Source organism: Pseudophryne corroboree, chromosome 3 (assembly GCF_028390025.1).
Source record: "Pseudophryne corroboree isolate aPseCor3 chromosome 3, aPseCor3.hap2, whole genome shotgun sequence".
NCBI lineage: Eukaryota > Metazoa > Chordata > Amphibia > Anura > Myobatrachidae > Pseudophryne > Pseudophryne corroboree.
The window spans coordinates 112,916,665-112,932,238 of NC_086446.1; the positions used below are offsets into that span (position 1 = coordinate 112,916,665).

The 15,574-nt window shown below is 41.5% G+C and overlaps 50 non-coding genes and 18 pseudogenes across 50 annotated transcripts; all 68 read left to right on the forward strand.

The window, feature by feature from the left end:
• The first annotated feature begins 21 nt into the window (after positions 1-21).
• On the forward strand, positions 22-140 carry LOC134901206 (5S ribosomal RNA). Its single transcript, XR_010174697.1, has one exon. It is a non-coding gene; the product is annotated as a 5S ribosomal RNA (ribosomal RNA).
• A 107-nt stretch (positions 141-247) lies between these two features.
• On the forward strand, positions 248-365 carry LOC134891473 (5S ribosomal RNA; annotated as a pseudogene).
• Positions 366-472: 107 nt separating this feature from the next.
• On the forward strand, positions 473-591 carry LOC135064802 (5S ribosomal RNA). The gene has a single exon (XR_010251103.1). It is a non-coding gene; the product is annotated as a 5S ribosomal RNA (ribosomal RNA).
• A 107-nt stretch (positions 592-698) lies between these two features.
• LOC135066049 (5S ribosomal RNA) lies at positions 699-817 on the forward strand. Its single transcript, XR_010252310.1, has one exon. It is a non-coding gene; the product is annotated as a 5S ribosomal RNA (ribosomal RNA).
• Positions 818-924: 107 nt separating this feature from the next.
• On the forward strand, positions 925-1,043 carry LOC135059694 (5S ribosomal RNA). Its single transcript, XR_010246095.1, has one exon. It is a non-coding gene; the product is annotated as a 5S ribosomal RNA (ribosomal RNA).
• Positions 1,044-1,150: 107 nt separating this feature from the next.
• LOC134891901 (5S ribosomal RNA) lies at positions 1,151-1,269 on the forward strand (annotated as a pseudogene).
• A 107-nt stretch (positions 1,270-1,376) lies between these two features.
• LOC135062784 (5S ribosomal RNA) lies at positions 1,377-1,495 on the forward strand. Its single transcript, XR_010249127.1, has one exon. It is a non-coding gene; the product is annotated as a 5S ribosomal RNA (ribosomal RNA).
• Positions 1,496-1,602: 107 nt separating this feature from the next.
• LOC135064895 (5S ribosomal RNA) lies at positions 1,603-1,721 on the forward strand. The gene has a single exon (XR_010251192.1). It is a non-coding gene; the product is annotated as a 5S ribosomal RNA (ribosomal RNA).
• A 107-nt stretch (positions 1,722-1,828) lies between these two features.
• On the forward strand, positions 1,829-1,947 carry LOC135069934 (5S ribosomal RNA). Its single transcript, XR_010256112.1, has one exon. It is a non-coding gene; the product is annotated as a 5S ribosomal RNA (ribosomal RNA).
• Positions 1,948-2,054: 107 nt separating this feature from the next.
• Positions 2,055-2,173, forward strand: LOC135067495 (5S ribosomal RNA). Its single transcript, XR_010253708.1, has one exon. It is a non-coding gene; the product is annotated as a 5S ribosomal RNA (ribosomal RNA).
• Positions 2,174-2,280: 107 nt separating this feature from the next.
• LOC135067297 (5S ribosomal RNA) lies at positions 2,281-2,399 on the forward strand. Its single transcript, XR_010253518.1, has one exon. It is a non-coding gene; the product is annotated as a 5S ribosomal RNA (ribosomal RNA).
• A 107-nt stretch (positions 2,400-2,506) lies between these two features.
• Positions 2,507-2,625, forward strand: LOC134901491 (5S ribosomal RNA). Its single transcript, XR_010174981.1, has one exon. It is a non-coding gene; the product is annotated as a 5S ribosomal RNA (ribosomal RNA).
• Positions 2,626-2,732: 107 nt separating this feature from the next.
• Positions 2,733-2,851, forward strand: LOC134894606 (5S ribosomal RNA; annotated as a pseudogene).
• Positions 2,852-2,958: 107 nt separating this feature from the next.
• LOC135067087 (5S ribosomal RNA) lies at positions 2,959-3,077 on the forward strand. Its single transcript, XR_010253313.1, has one exon. It is a non-coding gene; the product is annotated as a 5S ribosomal RNA (ribosomal RNA).
• A 107-nt stretch (positions 3,078-3,184) lies between these two features.
• Positions 3,185-3,303, forward strand: LOC134885396 (5S ribosomal RNA). Its single transcript, XR_010169511.1, has one exon. It is a non-coding gene; the product is annotated as a 5S ribosomal RNA (ribosomal RNA).
• Positions 3,304-3,410: 107 nt separating this feature from the next.
• On the forward strand, positions 3,411-3,529 carry LOC135060997 (5S ribosomal RNA). The gene has a single exon (XR_010247390.1). It is a non-coding gene; the product is annotated as a 5S ribosomal RNA (ribosomal RNA).
• A 107-nt stretch (positions 3,530-3,636) lies between these two features.
• Positions 3,637-3,755, forward strand: LOC135066429 (5S ribosomal RNA). The gene has a single exon (XR_010252677.1). It is a non-coding gene; the product is annotated as a 5S ribosomal RNA (ribosomal RNA).
• A 107-nt stretch (positions 3,756-3,862) lies between these two features.
• LOC135066061 (5S ribosomal RNA) lies at positions 3,863-3,981 on the forward strand. The gene has a single exon (XR_010252321.1). It is a non-coding gene; the product is annotated as a 5S ribosomal RNA (ribosomal RNA).
• A 107-nt stretch (positions 3,982-4,088) lies between these two features.
• LOC135069025 (5S ribosomal RNA) lies at positions 4,089-4,207 on the forward strand. Its single transcript, XR_010255216.1, has one exon. It is a non-coding gene; the product is annotated as a 5S ribosomal RNA (ribosomal RNA).
• Positions 4,208-4,314: 107 nt separating this feature from the next.
• LOC134893088 (5S ribosomal RNA) lies at positions 4,315-4,433 on the forward strand (annotated as a pseudogene).
• A 107-nt stretch (positions 4,434-4,540) lies between these two features.
• On the forward strand, positions 4,541-4,659 carry LOC135067681 (5S ribosomal RNA). The gene has a single exon (XR_010253892.1). It is a non-coding gene; the product is annotated as a 5S ribosomal RNA (ribosomal RNA).
• Positions 4,660-4,766: 107 nt separating this feature from the next.
• Positions 4,767-4,885, forward strand: LOC135062764 (5S ribosomal RNA). Its single transcript, XR_010249108.1, has one exon. It is a non-coding gene; the product is annotated as a 5S ribosomal RNA (ribosomal RNA).
• Positions 4,886-4,992: 107 nt separating this feature from the next.
• LOC135065437 (5S ribosomal RNA) lies at positions 4,993-5,111 on the forward strand. The gene has a single exon (XR_010251720.1). It is a non-coding gene; the product is annotated as a 5S ribosomal RNA (ribosomal RNA).
• A 107-nt stretch (positions 5,112-5,218) lies between these two features.
• On the forward strand, positions 5,219-5,337 carry LOC135066073 (5S ribosomal RNA). The gene has a single exon (XR_010252332.1). It is a non-coding gene; the product is annotated as a 5S ribosomal RNA (ribosomal RNA).
• Positions 5,338-5,444: 107 nt separating this feature from the next.
• On the forward strand, positions 5,445-5,563 carry LOC135062240 (5S ribosomal RNA). The gene has a single exon (XR_010248594.1). It is a non-coding gene; the product is annotated as a 5S ribosomal RNA (ribosomal RNA).
• Positions 5,564-5,670: 107 nt separating this feature from the next.
• LOC134888179 (5S ribosomal RNA) lies at positions 5,671-5,788 on the forward strand (annotated as a pseudogene).
• Positions 5,789-5,895: 107 nt separating this feature from the next.
• Positions 5,896-6,014, forward strand: LOC134886852 (5S ribosomal RNA). The gene has a single exon (XR_010170929.1). It is a non-coding gene; the product is annotated as a 5S ribosomal RNA (ribosomal RNA).
• Positions 6,015-6,121: 107 nt separating this feature from the next.
• LOC135061460 (5S ribosomal RNA) lies at positions 6,122-6,240 on the forward strand. The gene has a single exon (XR_010247839.1). It is a non-coding gene; the product is annotated as a 5S ribosomal RNA (ribosomal RNA).
• A 107-nt stretch (positions 6,241-6,347) lies between these two features.
• LOC135067312 (5S ribosomal RNA) lies at positions 6,348-6,466 on the forward strand. Its single transcript, XR_010253532.1, has one exon. It is a non-coding gene; the product is annotated as a 5S ribosomal RNA (ribosomal RNA).
• Positions 6,467-6,573: 107 nt separating this feature from the next.
• LOC134889079 (5S ribosomal RNA) lies at positions 6,574-6,692 on the forward strand (annotated as a pseudogene).
• A 107-nt stretch (positions 6,693-6,799) lies between these two features.
• On the forward strand, positions 6,800-6,918 carry LOC135066084 (5S ribosomal RNA). The gene has a single exon (XR_010252343.1). It is a non-coding gene; the product is annotated as a 5S ribosomal RNA (ribosomal RNA).
• A 107-nt stretch (positions 6,919-7,025) lies between these two features.
• LOC135068450 (5S ribosomal RNA) lies at positions 7,026-7,144 on the forward strand. Its single transcript, XR_010254651.1, has one exon. It is a non-coding gene; the product is annotated as a 5S ribosomal RNA (ribosomal RNA).
• Positions 7,145-7,251: 107 nt separating this feature from the next.
• Positions 7,252-7,370, forward strand: LOC135058992 (5S ribosomal RNA). Its single transcript, XR_010245412.1, has one exon. It is a non-coding gene; the product is annotated as a 5S ribosomal RNA (ribosomal RNA).
• Positions 7,371-7,477: 107 nt separating this feature from the next.
• On the forward strand, positions 7,478-7,596 carry LOC135064804 (5S ribosomal RNA). Its single transcript, XR_010251105.1, has one exon. It is a non-coding gene; the product is annotated as a 5S ribosomal RNA (ribosomal RNA).
• A 107-nt stretch (positions 7,597-7,703) lies between these two features.
• Positions 7,704-7,822, forward strand: LOC135066096 (5S ribosomal RNA). The gene has a single exon (XR_010252354.1). It is a non-coding gene; the product is annotated as a 5S ribosomal RNA (ribosomal RNA).
• A 107-nt stretch (positions 7,823-7,929) lies between these two features.
• LOC134885310 (5S ribosomal RNA) lies at positions 7,930-8,048 on the forward strand. The gene has a single exon (XR_010169428.1). It is a non-coding gene; the product is annotated as a 5S ribosomal RNA (ribosomal RNA).
• Positions 8,049-8,155: 107 nt separating this feature from the next.
• Positions 8,156-8,274, forward strand: LOC135066109 (5S ribosomal RNA). Its single transcript, XR_010252366.1, has one exon. It is a non-coding gene; the product is annotated as a 5S ribosomal RNA (ribosomal RNA).
• A 107-nt stretch (positions 8,275-8,381) lies between these two features.
• Positions 8,382-8,500, forward strand: LOC135060697 (5S ribosomal RNA). Its single transcript, XR_010247090.1, has one exon. It is a non-coding gene; the product is annotated as a 5S ribosomal RNA (ribosomal RNA).
• A 107-nt stretch (positions 8,501-8,607) lies between these two features.
• LOC134897398 (5S ribosomal RNA) lies at positions 8,608-8,726 on the forward strand (annotated as a pseudogene).
• A 107-nt stretch (positions 8,727-8,833) lies between these two features.
• LOC134902014 (5S ribosomal RNA) lies at positions 8,834-8,952 on the forward strand. Its single transcript, XR_010175491.1, has one exon. It is a non-coding gene; the product is annotated as a 5S ribosomal RNA (ribosomal RNA).
• Positions 8,953-9,059: 107 nt separating this feature from the next.
• On the forward strand, positions 9,060-9,178 carry LOC135066120 (5S ribosomal RNA). The gene has a single exon (XR_010252377.1). It is a non-coding gene; the product is annotated as a 5S ribosomal RNA (ribosomal RNA).
• A 107-nt stretch (positions 9,179-9,285) lies between these two features.
• On the forward strand, positions 9,286-9,404 carry LOC135060698 (5S ribosomal RNA). Its single transcript, XR_010247091.1, has one exon. It is a non-coding gene; the product is annotated as a 5S ribosomal RNA (ribosomal RNA).
• Positions 9,405-9,511: 107 nt separating this feature from the next.
• On the forward strand, positions 9,512-9,630 carry LOC134895753 (5S ribosomal RNA; annotated as a pseudogene).
• A 107-nt stretch (positions 9,631-9,737) lies between these two features.
• LOC134902015 (5S ribosomal RNA) lies at positions 9,738-9,856 on the forward strand. Its single transcript, XR_010175493.1, has one exon. It is a non-coding gene; the product is annotated as a 5S ribosomal RNA (ribosomal RNA).
• A 107-nt stretch (positions 9,857-9,963) lies between these two features.
• LOC134897830 (5S ribosomal RNA) lies at positions 9,964-10,072 on the forward strand (annotated as a pseudogene).
• A 107-nt stretch (positions 10,073-10,179) lies between these two features.
• LOC135066132 (5S ribosomal RNA) lies at positions 10,180-10,298 on the forward strand. The gene has a single exon (XR_010252388.1). It is a non-coding gene; the product is annotated as a 5S ribosomal RNA (ribosomal RNA).
• A 107-nt stretch (positions 10,299-10,405) lies between these two features.
• On the forward strand, positions 10,406-10,524 carry LOC135068451 (5S ribosomal RNA). Its single transcript, XR_010254652.1, has one exon. It is a non-coding gene; the product is annotated as a 5S ribosomal RNA (ribosomal RNA).
• Positions 10,525-10,631: 107 nt separating this feature from the next.
• LOC134888756 (5S ribosomal RNA) lies at positions 10,632-10,750 on the forward strand (annotated as a pseudogene).
• A 107-nt stretch (positions 10,751-10,857) lies between these two features.
• LOC135060399 (5S ribosomal RNA) lies at positions 10,858-10,976 on the forward strand. Its single transcript, XR_010246793.1, has one exon. It is a non-coding gene; the product is annotated as a 5S ribosomal RNA (ribosomal RNA).
• A 107-nt stretch (positions 10,977-11,083) lies between these two features.
• On the forward strand, positions 11,084-11,202 carry LOC134887874 (5S ribosomal RNA; annotated as a pseudogene).
• A 107-nt stretch (positions 11,203-11,309) lies between these two features.
• On the forward strand, positions 11,310-11,428 carry LOC135068452 (5S ribosomal RNA). Its single transcript, XR_010254653.1, has one exon. It is a non-coding gene; the product is annotated as a 5S ribosomal RNA (ribosomal RNA).
• A 107-nt stretch (positions 11,429-11,535) lies between these two features.
• LOC134890182 (5S ribosomal RNA) lies at positions 11,536-11,654 on the forward strand (annotated as a pseudogene).
• Positions 11,655-11,761: 107 nt separating this feature from the next.
• Positions 11,762-11,880, forward strand: LOC135066144 (5S ribosomal RNA). The gene has a single exon (XR_010252399.1). It is a non-coding gene; the product is annotated as a 5S ribosomal RNA (ribosomal RNA).
• A 107-nt stretch (positions 11,881-11,987) lies between these two features.
• LOC135060400 (5S ribosomal RNA) lies at positions 11,988-12,106 on the forward strand. Its single transcript, XR_010246794.1, has one exon. It is a non-coding gene; the product is annotated as a 5S ribosomal RNA (ribosomal RNA).
• A 107-nt stretch (positions 12,107-12,213) lies between these two features.
• LOC134893089 (5S ribosomal RNA) lies at positions 12,214-12,332 on the forward strand (annotated as a pseudogene).
• A 107-nt stretch (positions 12,333-12,439) lies between these two features.
• Positions 12,440-12,558, forward strand: LOC135066155 (5S ribosomal RNA). The gene has a single exon (XR_010252410.1). It is a non-coding gene; the product is annotated as a 5S ribosomal RNA (ribosomal RNA).
• A 107-nt stretch (positions 12,559-12,665) lies between these two features.
• On the forward strand, positions 12,666-12,784 carry LOC134886311 (5S ribosomal RNA). The gene has a single exon (XR_010170398.1). It is a non-coding gene; the product is annotated as a 5S ribosomal RNA (ribosomal RNA).
• A 107-nt stretch (positions 12,785-12,891) lies between these two features.
• On the forward strand, positions 12,892-13,010 carry LOC134890183 (5S ribosomal RNA; annotated as a pseudogene).
• A 107-nt stretch (positions 13,011-13,117) lies between these two features.
• Positions 13,118-13,236, forward strand: LOC135067849 (5S ribosomal RNA). The gene has a single exon (XR_010254058.1). It is a non-coding gene; the product is annotated as a 5S ribosomal RNA (ribosomal RNA).
• A 107-nt stretch (positions 13,237-13,343) lies between these two features.
• On the forward strand, positions 13,344-13,462 carry LOC135067736 (5S ribosomal RNA). Its single transcript, XR_010253947.1, has one exon. It is a non-coding gene; the product is annotated as a 5S ribosomal RNA (ribosomal RNA).
• A 107-nt stretch (positions 13,463-13,569) lies between these two features.
• On the forward strand, positions 13,570-13,688 carry LOC134893090 (5S ribosomal RNA; annotated as a pseudogene).
• Positions 13,689-13,795: 107 nt separating this feature from the next.
• Positions 13,796-13,914, forward strand: LOC135067964 (5S ribosomal RNA). The gene has a single exon (XR_010254173.1). It is a non-coding gene; the product is annotated as a 5S ribosomal RNA (ribosomal RNA).
• Positions 13,915-14,216: 302 nt separating this feature from the next.
• LOC135061719 (5S ribosomal RNA) lies at positions 14,217-14,335 on the forward strand. Its single transcript, XR_010248092.1, has one exon. It is a non-coding gene; the product is annotated as a 5S ribosomal RNA (ribosomal RNA).
• A 107-nt stretch (positions 14,336-14,442) lies between these two features.
• LOC134890122 (5S ribosomal RNA) lies at positions 14,443-14,561 on the forward strand (annotated as a pseudogene).
• Positions 14,562-14,668: 107 nt separating this feature from the next.
• Positions 14,669-14,787, forward strand: LOC135070664 (5S ribosomal RNA). Its single transcript, XR_010256819.1, has one exon. It is a non-coding gene; the product is annotated as a 5S ribosomal RNA (ribosomal RNA).
• Positions 14,788-14,894: 107 nt separating this feature from the next.
• On the forward strand, positions 14,895-15,013 carry LOC134890451 (5S ribosomal RNA; annotated as a pseudogene).
• A 107-nt stretch (positions 15,014-15,120) lies between these two features.
• Positions 15,121-15,239, forward strand: LOC134890185 (5S ribosomal RNA; annotated as a pseudogene).
• A 107-nt stretch (positions 15,240-15,346) lies between these two features.
• LOC135058719 (5S ribosomal RNA) lies at positions 15,347-15,465 on the forward strand. The gene has a single exon (XR_010245143.1). It is a non-coding gene; the product is annotated as a 5S ribosomal RNA (ribosomal RNA).
• The last annotated feature ends 109 nt before the right edge of the window (positions 15,466-15,574 follow it).

The window sequence follows — 15,574 nt, forward strand, 5'->3', positions numbered from 1 at the left end:
CTAACAGAAACCACAAAGCTCATCTACAGCCACACCACACTGGATACGCCCAATCTCATCTGATCTTGGAAGCTAAGCAGTGTTGGGCCTGGTTAGTACTTGGATGGGAGACCACTTGGGAATACAAGGTGCTGTAGATATTTTTATACTGCCAACACCGTTCTGTTGATGCATTCCATTTTCAAACGTATTCATTTATGAACCAGTAGTTAGAAGTAGAAAAGTTCTAACAGAAACCATAAAGCTCATCTACAGCCACACCACACTGGATACGCCCAATCTCATCTGATCTTGGAAGCTAAGCAGTGTTGGGCCTGGTTAGTACTTGGATGGGAGACCACCTGGGAATAAAAGGTGCTTAGATATTTTTATACTGCCAACACCGTTCTGTTGATGCATTCCATTTTCAAACGTATTCATTTATGAACCAGTAGTTAGAAGTAGAAAAGTTCTAACAGAAACCACAAAGCTCATCTACAGCCACACCACACTGGATACGCCCAATCTCATCTGATCTTGGAAACTAAGCAGTGTTGGGCCTGGTTAGTACTTGGATGGGAGACCACCTGGGAATACAAGGTGCTGTAGATATTTTTATACTGCCAACACCGTTCTGTTGATGCATTCCATTTTCAAATGTATTCATTTATGAACCAGTAGTTAGAAGTAGAAAAGTTCAAACAGAAACCACAAAGCTCATCTACAGCCACACCACACTGGATACGCCCAATCTCATCTGATCTTGGAAGCTAAGCAGTGTTGGGCCTGGTTAGTACTTGGATGGGAGACCACCTGGGAATACAAGGTGCTGTAGATATTTTTATACTGCCAACACCGTTCTGTTGATGCATTCCATTTTCAAACATATTCATTTACGAACCAGTAGTTAGAAGTAGAAAAGTTCTAACAGAAACCAGAAAATTCATCTACAGCAACACCACACTGGATACGCCCAATCTCATCTGATCTTGGAAGCTAAGCAGTGTTGGGCCTGGTTAGTACTTGGATGGGAGACCACCTGGGAATACAAGGTGCTGTAGATATTTTTATACTGCAAACACCATTCTGTTGATGCATTCAATTTTCAAATGTATTCATTTATGAACCAGTAGTTAGAAGTAGAAAAGTTCTAACAGAAACCAGAAAGTTCATCTACAGCAACACCACACTGGATACGCCCAATCTCATCTGATCTTGGAAACTAAGCAGTGTTGGGCCTGGTTAGTACTTGGATGGGAGACAACCTGGGAATACAAGGTGCTGTAGATATTTTTATACTGCAAACACCGTTCTGTTGATGCATTCCATTTTCAAACGTATTCATTTTTGAACCAGTAGTTAGAAGTAGAAAAGTTCTAACAGAAACCACAAAGCTCATCTACAGCCACACCACACTGGATACGCCCAATCTCATCTGATTTTGGAAGCTAAGCAGTGTTGGGCCTGGTTAGTACTTGGATGGGAGACCACCTGGGAATACAAGGTGCTGTAGATATTTTTATACTACCAACACCGTTCTGTTGATGCATTCCATTTTCAAACGTATTAATTTATGAAACAGTAGTTAGAAGTAGAAAAGTTCTAACAGAAACCATAAAGCTCATCTACAGCCACACCACACTAGATACGCCCAATCTCATCTGATCTTGGAAGCTAAGAAGTGTTGGGCCTGGTTAGTACTTGGATGGGAGACCACCTGGGAATACAAGGTGCTGTAGATATTTTTATACTACCAACACCGTTCTGTTGATGCATTCCATTTTCAAACGTATTCATTTATGAACCAGTAGTTAGAGGTAGAAAAGTACTAACAGAAACCATAAAGCTCTTCTACAGCCACACCACACTGGATATGCCCAATCTCATCTGATCTTGGAAGCAAAGCAGTGTTGGGCCTGGTTAGTACTTGGATGGGAGACCACCTGGGAATACAAGGTGCTGTAGATATTTTTATACTGCCAACACCATTCTGTTGATGCATTCCATTTTAAAATGTATTCATTTATGAACCAGTAGTTAGAAGTAGAAAAGTTCTAACAGAAACCAGAAAGTTCATCTACAGCCACAACACACTGGATACGCCCAATCTCATCTGATCTTGGAAGCTAAGCAGTGTTGGGCCTGGTTAGTACTTGGATGGGAGACCACCTGGGAATACAAGGTGCTGTAGATATTTTTATACTGCCAACACCGTTCTGTTGATGCATTCCATTTTCAAACGTATTAATTTATGAACCAGTAGTTAGAAGTAGAAAATTTCTAACAGAAACCATAAAGCTCATCTAGAGCCAAGCCACACTGGATACGCCCAATCTCATCTGATCTTGGAAGCTAAGCAGTGTTGGGCCAGGTTAGTACTTGGATGGGAGACCACCTGGGAATACAAGGTGCTGTAGATATTTTTATACTGCCAACACCGTTCTGTTGATGCATTCCATTTTCAAACATATTCATTTATGAACCAGTAGTTAGAAGTAGAAAAGTTCTAACAGAAACCACAAAGCTCATTTACAGCCACACCACACTGGATACGCCCAATCTCATCTGATCTTGGAAGCTAAGCAGTGTTGGGCCAGGTTAGTACTTGGATGGGAGACCACCTGGGAATACAAGGTGCTGTAGATATTTTTATACTGCCAACACCGTTCTGTTGATGCATTCCATTTTCAAACGTATTCATTTATGAACCAGTAGTTAGAAGTAGAAAAGTTCTAACAGAAACAACAAAGCTCATCTACAGCCACAGCACACTGGATACGATCAATCTCATCTAATCTTGGAAGCTAAGCAGTGTTGGGCCTGGTTAGTACTTGGGTGGGAGACCACCTGGGAATACAAGGTGCTGTAGATATTTTTATACTGCCAACACCGTTCTGTTGATGCATTCCATTTTCAAACGTTTTCATTTATGAACCAGTAGTTAGAAGTAGAAAAGTTCTAACAGAAACCACAAAGCTCATCTACAGCCACACCACACTGGATACGCCCAATCTCATCTGATCTTGGAAGCTAAGCAGTGTTTGGCCTGGTTAGTACTTGGATGGGAGACCACCTGGGAATACAAGGTGCTGTAGATATTTTTATACTGCCAACACCGGTCTGTTGATGCATTCCATTTTTAAACGTTTTCATTTATGAACCTGTAGTTAGAAGTAGAAAAGTTCTAACAGAAACCATAAAGCTCATCTAGAGCCAAGCCACACTGGATATGCCCAATCTCATCTGATCTTGGAAGCTAAGCAGTGTTGGGCCTGGTTAGTACTTGGATGGGAGACCACCTGGGAATACAAGGTGCTGTAGATATTTTTATACTGCCAACACCGTTCTGTTGATTCATTCCATTTTCAAACGTATTCATTTATGAACCAGTAGTTAGAAGTAGAAAAATTCTAACAGAAACCACAAAGCTCATCTACAGCCACACCACATTGGATACGCCCAATCTCATCTGATCTTGGAAGCTAAGCAGTGTTGGGCCTGGTTAGTACTTAGATGGGAGACCACCTGGGAATACAAGGTGCTGTAGATATTTTTATACTGCCAACACCGTTCTGTTGATGCATTCCATTTTCAAACGTATTCATTTATGAACCAGTAGTTAGAAGTAGAAAAGTTCTAACAGAAACAACAAAGCTCATCTACAGCCACACCACACTGGATACGCCCAATCTCATCTAATCTTGGAAGCTAAGCAGTGTTGGGCCTGGTTAGTACTTGGATGGGAGACCACCTGGGAATACAAGGTGCTGTAGATATTTTTATACTGCCATCACCGTTCTGTTGATGCATTCCATTTTCAAACGTTTTCATTTATGAACCAGTAGTTAGAAGTAGAAAAGTTCTAACAGAAACCACAAAGCTCATCTACAGCCACACCACACTGGATACGCCCAATCTCATCTGATCTTGGAAGCTAAGCAGTGTTGGGCCTGGTTAGTACTTGGATGGGAGACCACCTGGGAATACAAGGTGCTGTAGATATTTTTATACTGCCAACACCGGTCTGTTGATGCATTCCATTTTCAAACGTTTTCATTTATGAACCAGTAGTTAGAAGTAGAAAAGTTCTAACAGAAACCACAAAGCTCATCTACAGCCACACCACACTGGATACGCCCAATCTCATCTGATCTTGGAAGCTAAGCAGTGTTGGGCCTGGTTAGTACATGGATGGGAGACCACCTAGGAATACAAGGTGCTGTAGATATTTTTATACTGCCAACACCGTTCTGTTGATGCATTCAATTTTCAAATGTATTCATTTATGAACCAGTAGTTAGAAGTAGAAAAGTTCTAACAGAAACCAGAAAGTTCATCTACAGCAACACCACACTGGATACGCCCAATCTCATCTGATTTTGGAAACTAAGCAGTGTTGGGCCTGGTTAGTACTTGGATGGGAGACCACCTGGGAATACAAGGTGCTGAAGATATTTTTATACTGCCAACACCGTTCTGTTGATGCATTCCATTTTCAAACGTATTCATTTATGAACCAGTAGTTAGAAGTAGAAAAGTTCTAACAGAAACCACAAAGCTCATCTACAGCCACACCACACTGGATACGCCCACTCTCATCTGATCTTGGAAGCTAAGCAGTGTTGGGCCTGGTTAGTACTTGGATGGGAGACCACCTGGGAATACAAGGTGCTGTAGATATTTTTATACTGCCAACACCGTTCTGTTGATGCATTCCATTTTCAAACGTATTCATTTATGAAACAGTAGTTAGAAGTAGAAAAGTTCTAACAGAAACCACAAAGCTCATCTACAACCACACCACACTGGATACGCCCAATCTCATCTGATCTTGGAAGCTAAGCAGTGTTGGGCCTGGTTAGTACTTGGATGGGAGACCACCTGGGAATACAAGGTGCTGTAGATATTTTTATACTGCCAACACCGTTCTGTTGATGCATTCAATTTTCAAATGTATTCATTTATGAACCAGTAGTTAGAAGTAGAAAAGTTCAAACAGAAACCACAAAGCTCATCTACAGCCACACCACACTGGATACGCCCAATCTCATCTGATCTAGGAAGCTAAGCAGTGTTGGGCCTGGTTAGTACTTGGATGGGAGACCACCTGGGAATACAAGGTGCTGTAGATATTTTTATACTACCAACACCGTTCTGTTGATGCATTCCATTTTCAAACGTATTCATTTATGAACCAGTAGTTAGAAGTAGAAAAGTTCTAACAGAAACCATAAAGCTCATCTACAGCCACACCACACTGGATACGCCCAATCTCATCTGATCTTGGAAGCTAAGCAGTGTTGGGCCTGGTTAGTACTTGGATGGGAGACCACCTGGGAATACAAGGTGCTGTAGATATTTTTATACTACCAACACCGTTCTGTTGATGCATTCCATTTTCAAACGTATTCATTTATGAACCAGTAGTTAGAAGTAGAAAAGTTCTAACAGAAACCACAAAGCTCATCTACAGCCACACCACACTGGATACGCCCAATCTCGTCTGATCTTGGAAGCTAAGCAGTGTTGGGCCTGGTAAGTACTTGGATGGGAGACCACTTGGGAATACAAGGTGCTGTAGATATTTTTATACTGCCAACACCGTTCTGTTGATGCATTCCATTTTCAAACGTTTTCATTTATGAACCAGTAGTTAGAAGTAGAAAAGTTCTAACAGAAACCATAAAGCTCATCTACAGCCACACCACACTGGATACGCCCAATCTCATCTGATCTTGGAAGCTAAGCAGTGTTGGGCCTGGTTAGTACTTGGATGGGAGACCACCTGGGAATACAAGGTGCTTAGATATTTTTATACTGCCAACACCGTTCTGTTGATGCATTCCATTTTCAAACGTATTCATTTATGAACCAGTAGTTAGAAGTAGAAAATTTCTAACAGAAACCACAAAGCTCATCTACAGCCACACCACACTGGATACGCCAAATCTCATCTGATCTTAGAAGCTAAGCAGTGTTGGGCATGGTTAGTACTTGGATGGGAGACCACCTGGGAATACAAGGTGCTGTAGATATTTTTATACTGCAAACACCGTTCTGTTGATGCATTCCATTTTCAAACGTATTCATTTATGAACCAGTAGTTAGAAGTAGAAAAGTTCTAACAGAAACCACAAAGCTCATCTACAGCCACACCACACTGGATACGCCCAATCTCATCTGATCTTGGAAGCTAAGCAGTGTTGGGCCTGGTTAGTACTTGGATGGTAGACCACCTGGGAATACAAGGTGCTGTAGATATTTTTATACTACCAACACCGTTCTGTTGATGCATTCCATTTTCAAACGTATTCATTTATGAAACAGTAGTTAGAAGTAGAAAAGTTCTAACAGAAACCATAAAGCTCATCTGCAGCCACACCACACTAGATACGCCCAATCTCATCTGATCTTGGAAGCTAAGCAGTGTTGGGCCTGGTTAGTACTTGGATGGGAGACCACCTGGGAATACAAGGTGCTGTAGATATTTTTATACTACCAACACCGTTCTGTTGATGCATTCCATTTTCAAATGTATTCATTTATGAACCAGGAGTTAGAAGTAGAAAAGTACTAACAGAAACCATAAAGCTCTTCGACAGCCACACCACACTGGATATGCCCAATCTCATCTGATCTTGGAAGCTAAGCAGTGTTGGGCCTGGTTAGTACTTGGATGGGAGACCACCTGGGAATACAAGGGGCTGTAGATATTTTTATACTGCCAACACCATTCTGTTGATGCATTCAATTTTAAAATGTATTCATTTATGAACCAGTGGTTAGAAGTAGAAAAGTTCTAACAGAAACCAGAAAGTTCATCTACAGCCACACCACACTGGATACGCCCAATCTCATCTGATCTTGGAAGCTAAGCAGTGTTGGGCCTGGTTAGTACTTGGATGGGAGACCACCTGGGAATACAAGGTGCTGTAGATATTTTTATACTACCAACACCGTTCTGTTGATGCATTCCATTTTCAAACATATTCATTTATGAACCAGTAGTTAGAAGTAGAAAAGTTCTAACAGAAACCATAAAGCTCATCTAGAGCCAAGCCACACTGGATACGCCCAATCTCATCTGATCTTGGAAGCTAAGCAGTGTTGGGCCTGGTTAGTACTTGGATGGGAGACCACCTGGGAATACAAGGTGCTGTAGATATTTTTATACTACCAACACCGTTCTGTTGATGCATTCCATTTTCAAACGTATTCATTTATGAACCAGTAGTTAGAAGTAGAAAAGTTCTAACAGAAACCACAAAGCTCATCTACAGCCACACCACACTGGATATGCCCAATCTCATCTGATCTTGGAAGCTAAGCAGTGTTGGGCCTGGTTAGTACTTGGATGGGAGACCACCTGGGAATACAAGGTGCTGTAGATATTTTTATACCGCCAACACCGTTCTGTTGATGCATTCCATTTTCAAACGTATTCATTTATGAACCAGTAGTTAGAAGTAGAAAAGTTCTAACAGAAACCACAAAGCTCATCTACAGCCACACCACACTGGATACGCCCAATCTCATCTGATCTTGGAAACTAAGCAGTGTTGGGCCTGGTTAGTACTTGGATGGGAGACCACCTGGGAATACAAGGTGCTGTAGATATTTTTATACTGCCAACACCGTTCTGTTGATGCATTCCATTTTCAAATGTATTCATTTATGAACCAGTAGTTAGAAGTAGAAAAGTTCAAACAGAAACCACAAAGCTCATCTACAGCCACACCACACTGGATACGCCCAATCTCATCTGATCTTGGAAGCTAAGCAGTGTTGGGCCTGGTTAGTACTTGGATGGGAGACCACCTGGGAATACAAGGTGCTGTAGATATTTTTATACTGCCAACACCGTTCTGTTGATGCATTCCATTTTCAAACATATTCATTTACGAACCAGTAGTTAGAAGTAGAAAAGTTCTAACAGAAACCAGAAAATTCATCTACAGCAACACCATACTGGATACGCCCAATCTCATCTGATCTTGGAAGCTAAGCAATGTTGGGCCTGGTTAGTACTTGGATGGGAGACCACCTGGGAATACAAGGTGCTGTAGATATTTTTATACTGCCAACACTGTTCTGTTGATGCATTCCATTTTCAAACGTATTCATTTATGAACCAGTAGTTAGAAGTAGAAAAGTTCTAACAGAATCCACAAAGCTCATCTACAGCCACACCACACTGGATACGCCCAATCTCATCTGATCTTGGAAGCTAAGCAGTGTTGGGCCTGGTTAGTACTTGGATGGGAGACCACCTGGGAATACAAGGTGCTGTAGATATTTTTATACTACCAACACCATTCTGTTGATGCATTCCATTTTCAAACGTATTCATTTATGAAACAGTAGTTAGAAGTAGAAAAGTTCTAACAGAAACCATAAAGCTCATCTACAGCCACACTACACTGGATACGCCCAATCTCATCTGATCTTGGAAGCTAAGCAGTGTTGGGCCTGGTTAGTACTTGGATGGGAGACCACCTGGGAATACAAGGTGCTGTAGATATTGTTATACTACCAACATCGTTCTGTTGATGCATTCCATTTTCAAACGTATTCATTTATGAACCAGTAGTTAGAAGTAGAAAAGTACTAACAGAAACCATAAAGCTCTTCTACAGCCACACCACACTGGATATGCCCAATCTCATCTCATCTTGGAAGCTAAGAAGTGTTGGCCCTGATTAGTACTTGGATGGGAGACCACCTGAGAATACAAGTTGCTGTAGATAATTTTATACTGCCAACACTGTTCTGTTGATGCATTCCATTTTAAAACGTATTCATTTATGAACCAGTAGTTAGAAGTAGAAAAGTTATAACAGAAACCACAAAGTTCATCTACAGCCACACCACACTGGATACGCCCAATCTCATCTGATCTTGGAAGCTAAACAGTGTTGGGCCTGGTTAGTACTTGGATGGGAGACCACCTGGGAATACAAGGTGCTGTAGATATTTTTATACTGCCAACACCGTTCTGTTGATGCATTCCATTTTCAAACGTTTTCATTTATGAACCAGTAGTTAGAAGTAGAAAAGTTCTAACAGAAACCACAAAGCTCATCTACAGCCACACCACACTGGATACGCCCAATCTCATCTGATCTTGGAAGCTAAGCAGTGTTGGGCCTGGTTAGTACTTGGATGGGAGACCACCTGGGAATACAAGGTGCTGTAGATATTTTTATACTACCAACACCATTCTGTTGATGCATTCCATTTTCAAACGTATTCATTTATGAAACAGTAGTTAGAAGTAGAAAAGTTCTAACAGAAACCATAAAGCTCATCTACAGCCACACTACACTGGATACGCCCAATCTCATCTGATCTTGGAAGCTAAGCAGTGTTGGGCCTGGTTAGTACTTGGATGGGAGACCACCTGGGAATACAAGGTGCTGTAGATATTGTTATACTACCAACATCGTTCTGTTGATGCATTCCATTTTCAAACGTATTCATTTATGAACCAGTAGTTAGAAGTAGAAAAGTACTAACAGAAACCATAAAGCTCTTCTACAGCCACACCACACTGGATATGCCCAATCTCATCTCATCTTGGAAGCTAAGCAGTGTTGGCCCTGATTAGTACTTGGATGGGAGACCACCTGAGAATACAAGTTGCTGTAGATCATTTTATACTGCCAACACTGTTCTGTTGATGCATTCCATTTTAAAACGTATTCATTTATGAACCAGTAGTTAGAAGTAGAAAAGTTATAACAGAAACCACAAAGTTCATCTACAGCCACACCACACTGGATACGCCCAATCTCATCTGATCTTGGAAGCTAAACAGTGTTGGGCCTGGTTAGTACTTGGATGGGAGACCACCTGGGAATACAAGGTGCTGTAGATATTTTTATACTGCCAACACCGTTCTGTTGATGCATTCCATTTTCAAACGTTTTCATTTATGAACCAGTAGTTAGAAGTAGAAAAGTTCTAACAGAAACAACAAAGCTCATCTACAGCCACAGCACACTGGATACGCCCAATCTTGGAAGCTAAGCAGTGTTTGGCCTGGTTAGTACTTGGATGGGAGACCACCTGGGAATACAAGGTGCTGTAGATATTTTTATACTGCCAGCACCGTTCTGTTGATGCATTCCATTTTCAAACGTTTTCATTTATGAACCAGTAGTTAGAAGTAGAAAAGTTCTAACAGAAACCTCAAAACTCATCTACAGCCACACCACACTGGATACGCCCAATCTCATCTGATCTTGGAAGCTAAGCAGTGTTGGGCCTGGTTAGTACTTGGATGGGAGACCACCTGGGAATACAAGGTGCTGTAGATATTTTTATACTGCCAACACCGGTCTGTTGATGCATTCCATTTTCAAACGTTTTCATTTATGAACCAGTAGTTAGAAGTAGAAAAGTTCTAACAGAAACCATAAAGCTCATCTAGAGCCAAGCCACACTGGATACGCCCAATCTCATCTGATCTTGGAAGCTAAGCAGTGTTGGGCCTGGTTAGTACTTGGATGGGAGACCACCTGGGAATACAAGGTGCTGTAGATATTTTTATACTGCCAACACCGTTCTGTTGAAGCATTCCATTTTCAAACGTATTCATTTATGAACCAGTAGTTAGAAGTAGAAAAGTACTAACAGAAACAACAAAGCTCATCTACAGCCACAGCACACTGGATACGCCCAATCTCATCTAATCTTGGAAGCTAAGCAGTGTTGGGCCTGGTTAGTACTTGGATGGGAGACCACCTGGGAATACAAGGTGCTGTAGATATTTTTATACTGCCAACACCGGTCTGTTGATGCATTCCATTTTCAAATGTTTTCATTTATGAACCAGTAGTTAGAAGTAGAAAAGTTCTAACAGAAACCACAAAGCTCATCTACAGCCACACCACACTGGATACGCCCAATCTCATCTGATCTTGGAAGCTAAGCAGTGTTGGGCCTGGTTAGTACTTGGATGGGAGACCACCTAGGAATACAAGGTGCTGTAGATATTTTTATACTGCCAACACCGTTCTGTTGATGCATTCAATTTTCAAATGTATTCATTTATGAACCAGTAGTTAGAAGTAGAAAAGTTCTAACAGAAACCAGAAAGTTCATCTACAGCTACACCACACTGGATACGCCCAATCTCATCTGATTTTGGAAACTAAGCAGTGTTGGGCCTGGTTAGTACTTGGATGGGAGACCACCTGGGAATACAAGGTGCTGTAGATATTTTTATACTGCCAACACCGGTCTGTTGATGCATTCCATTTTCAAACGTTTTCATTTATGAACCAGTAGTTAGAAGTAGAAAAGTTCTAACAGAAACCATAAAGCTCATCTAGAGCCAAGCCACACTGGATACGCCCAATCTCATCTGATCTTGGAAGCTAAGCAGTGTTGGGCCTGGTTAGTACTTGGATGGGAGACCACCTGGGAATACAAGGTGCTGTAGATATTTTTATACTGCCAACACCGTTCTGTTGAAGCATTCCATTTTCAAACTTATTCATTTATGAACCAGTAGTTAGAAGTAGAAAAGTACTAACAGAAACAACAAAGCTCATCTACAGCCACAGCACACTGGATACGCCCAATCTCATCTAATCTTGGAAGCTAAGCAGTGTTGGGCCTGGTTAGTACTTGGATGGGAGACCACCTGGGAATACAAGGTGCTGTAGGTATTTTTATACTGCCAACACCGTTCTGTTGATGCATTCCAATTTCAAACGTTTTCATTTATGAACCAGTAGTTAGAAGTAGAAAAGTTCTAACAGAAACCACAAAGCTCATCTACAGCCACACCACACTGGATACGCCCAATCTCATCTGATCTTGGAAGCTAAGCAGTGTTGGGCCTGGTTAGTACTTGGATGGGAGACCACCTGGGAATACAAGGTGCTGTAGATATTTTTATACTGCCAACACCGGTCTGTTGATGCATTCCATTTTCAAATGTTTTCATTTATGAACCAGTAGTTAGAAGTAGAAAAGTTCTAACAGAAACCACAAAGCTCATCTACAGCCACACCACACTGGATACGCCCAATCTCATCTGATCTTGGAAGCTAAGCAGTGTTGGGCCTGGTTAGTACTTGGATGGGAGACCACCTAGGAATACAAGGTGCTGTAGATATTTTTATACTGCCAACACCGTTCTGTTGATGCATTCAATTTTCAAATGTATTCATTTATGAACCAGTAGTTAGAAGTAGAAAAGTTCTAACAGAAACCAGAAAGTTCATCTACAGCAACACCACACTGGATACGCCCAATCTCATCTGATTTTGGAAACTAAGCAGTGTTGGGCCTGGTTAGTACTTGGATGGGAGACCACCTGGGAATACAAGGTGCTGAAGATATTTTTATACTGCCAACACCGTTCTGTTGATGCATTCCATTTTCAAACGTATTCATTTATGAACCAGTAGTTAGAAGTAGAAAAGTTCTAACAGAAACCACAAAGCTCATCTACAGCCACACCACACTGGATACGCCCAATCTCATCTGATCTTGGAAGCTAAGCAGTGTTGGGCCTGGTTAGTACTTGGATGGGAGACCACCTGGGAATACAAGGTGCTGTAGATATTTTTATACTGCCAACACCGTTCTGTTGATGCATTCCATTTTCAAACGTATTCATTTATGAACCAGTAGTTAGAAGTAGAAAAGTTCTAACAGAAACCACAAAGCTCATCTACAGCCGCACAACACTGGATACGCCCAATCTCATCTGATCTTGGAAGCTAAGCAGTGTTGGGCCTGGTTAGTACTTGGATGGGAGACCACCTGGGAATACAAGGTGCTGTAGATATTTTTATACTGCCAACACCGTTCTGTTGATGCATTCCATTTTCAAACGTATTCATTTATGAACCAGTAGTTAGAAGTAGAAAAGTTCTAACAGAAACAACAAAGCTCATCTACAGCCACAGCACACTGGATACGCCCAATCTCATCTAATCTTGGAAGCTAAGCAGTGTTGGGCCTGGTTAGTACTTGGATGGGAGACCACCTGGGAATACAAGGTGCTGTAGGTATTTTTATACTGCCAACACCGTTTTGTTGATGCATTCCATTTTCAAACGTTTTCATTTATGAACCAGTAGTTAGAAGTTGAAAAGTTCTAACAGAAACCACAAAGCTCATCTACAGCCACACCACACTGGATACGCCCAATCTCATCTGATCTTGGAAGCTAAGCAGTGTTGGGCCTGGTTAGTACTTGGATGGGAGACCACCTGGGACTACAAGGTGCTGTAGATATTTTTATACTGCCAACACCGGTCTGTTGATGCATTCCATTTTCAAATGTTTTCATTTATGAACCAGTAGTTAGAAGTAGAAAAGTTCTAACAGAAACCACAAAGCTCATCTACAGCCACACCACACTGGATACGCCCAATCTCATCTGATCTTGGAAGCTAAGCAGTGTTGGGCCTGGTTAGTATTTGGATGGGAGACCACCTAGGAATACAAGGTGCTGTAGATATTTTTATACTGCCAACACCGTTCTGTTGATGCATTCAATTTTCAAATGTATTCATTTATGAACCAGTAGTTAGAAGTAGAAAAGTTCTAACAGAAACCAGAAAGTTCATCTACAGCAACACCACACTGGATACGCCCAATCTCATCTGATTTTGGAAACTAAGCAGTGTTGGGCCTGGTTAGTACTTGGATGGGAGACCACCTGGGAATACAAGGTGCTGAAGATATTTTTATACTGCCAACACCGTTCTGTTGATGCATTCCATTTTCAAACGTATTCATTTATGAACCAGTAGTTAGAAGTAGAAAAGTTCTAACAGAAACCACAAAGCTCATCTACAGCCGCACCACACTGGATACGCCCAGTCTCATCTGATCTTGGAAGCTAAGCAGTGTTGGGCCTGGTTAGTACTTGGATGGGAGACCACCTGGGAATACAAGGTGCTGTAGATATTTTTATACTGCCAACACCGTTCTGTTGATGCATTCCATTTTCAAACGTATTCATTTATGAACCAGTAGTTAGAAGTAGAAAAGTTCTAACAGAAACCACAAAGCTCATCTACAGCCACACCACACTGGATACGCCCAATCTCATCTGATCTTGGAAGCTAAGCAGTGTTGGGCCTGGTTAGTACTTGGATGGGAGACCAATACTGCCAACACCGTTCTGTTGATGCATTCCATTTTAAAACGTATTCATTTATGAACCAGTAGTTAGAAGTAGAAAAGTTCTAACAGAAACCAGAAAGTTCATCTACAGCAACACCACACTGGATACGCCCAATCTCATCTGATCTTGGAAGCTAAGCAGTGTTGGGCCTGGTTAGTACTTGGATGGGAGACCACCTGAGAATACAAGGTGCTGTAGATATTTTTATACTGCCAACACCGTTCTGTTGATGCATTCAATTTTCAAATGTATTCATTTATGAACCAGTAGTTAGAAGTAGAAAAGTTCAAACAGAAACCACAAAGCTCATCTACAGCCACACCACACTGGATACGCCCAATCTCATCTGTTCTAGGAAGCTAAGCAGGGTTGGGCCTGGTTAGTACTTGGATGGGAGACCACCTGGGAATACAAGGTGCTGTAGATATTTTTATACTACCAACACCGTTCTGTTGATGCATTCCATTTTCAAACGTATTCATTTATGAACCAGTAGTTAGAAGTAGAAAAGTTCTAACAGAAACCATAAAGCTCATCTTCAGCCACACCACACTGGATACGCCCAATCTCATCTGATCTTGGAAGCTAAGCAGTGTTGGGCCTGGTTAGTACTTGGATGGGAGACCACCTGGGTATACAAGGTGCTGTAGATATTTTTATACTGCCAACACCGGTCTGTTGATGCATTCCATTTTCAAACGTTTTCATTTATGAACCAGTAGTTAGAAGTAGAAAAGTTCTAACAGAAACCATAAAGCTCATCTAGAGCCAAGCAACACTGGATACGCCCAATCTCATCTGATCTTGGAAGCTAAGCAGTGTTGGGCCTGGTTAGTACTTGGATGGGAGACCACCTGGGAATACAAGGTGCTGTAGATATTTTTATACTGCCAACACCGTTCTGTTGAAGCATTCCATTTTCAAACGTATTCATTTATGAACCAGTAGTTAGAAGTAGAAAAGTACTAACAGAAACAACAAAGCTCATCTACAGCCACAGCACACTGGATACGCCCAATCTCATCTAATCTTGGAAGCTAAGCAGTGTTGGGCCTGGTTAGTACTTGGATGGGAGACCACCTGGGAATACAAGGTGCTGTAGGTATTTTTATACTGCCAACACCGTTCTGTTGATGCATTCCATTTTCAAACGTTTTCATTTATGAACCAGTAGTTAGAAGTAGAAAAGTTCTAACAGAAACCACAAAGCTCATCTACAGCCACACCACACTGGATACGCCCAATCTCATCTGATCTTGGAAGCTAAGCAGTGTTGGGCCTGGTTAGTACTTGGATGGGAGACCACCTGGGAATACAAGGTGCTGTAGGTGTTTTTATACTGCCAACACCGTTCTGTTGATGCATTCCATTTTCAAACGTTTTCATTTATGAACCAGTAGTTAGAAGTAGAAAAGTTCTAACAGAAACCACAAAGCTCAT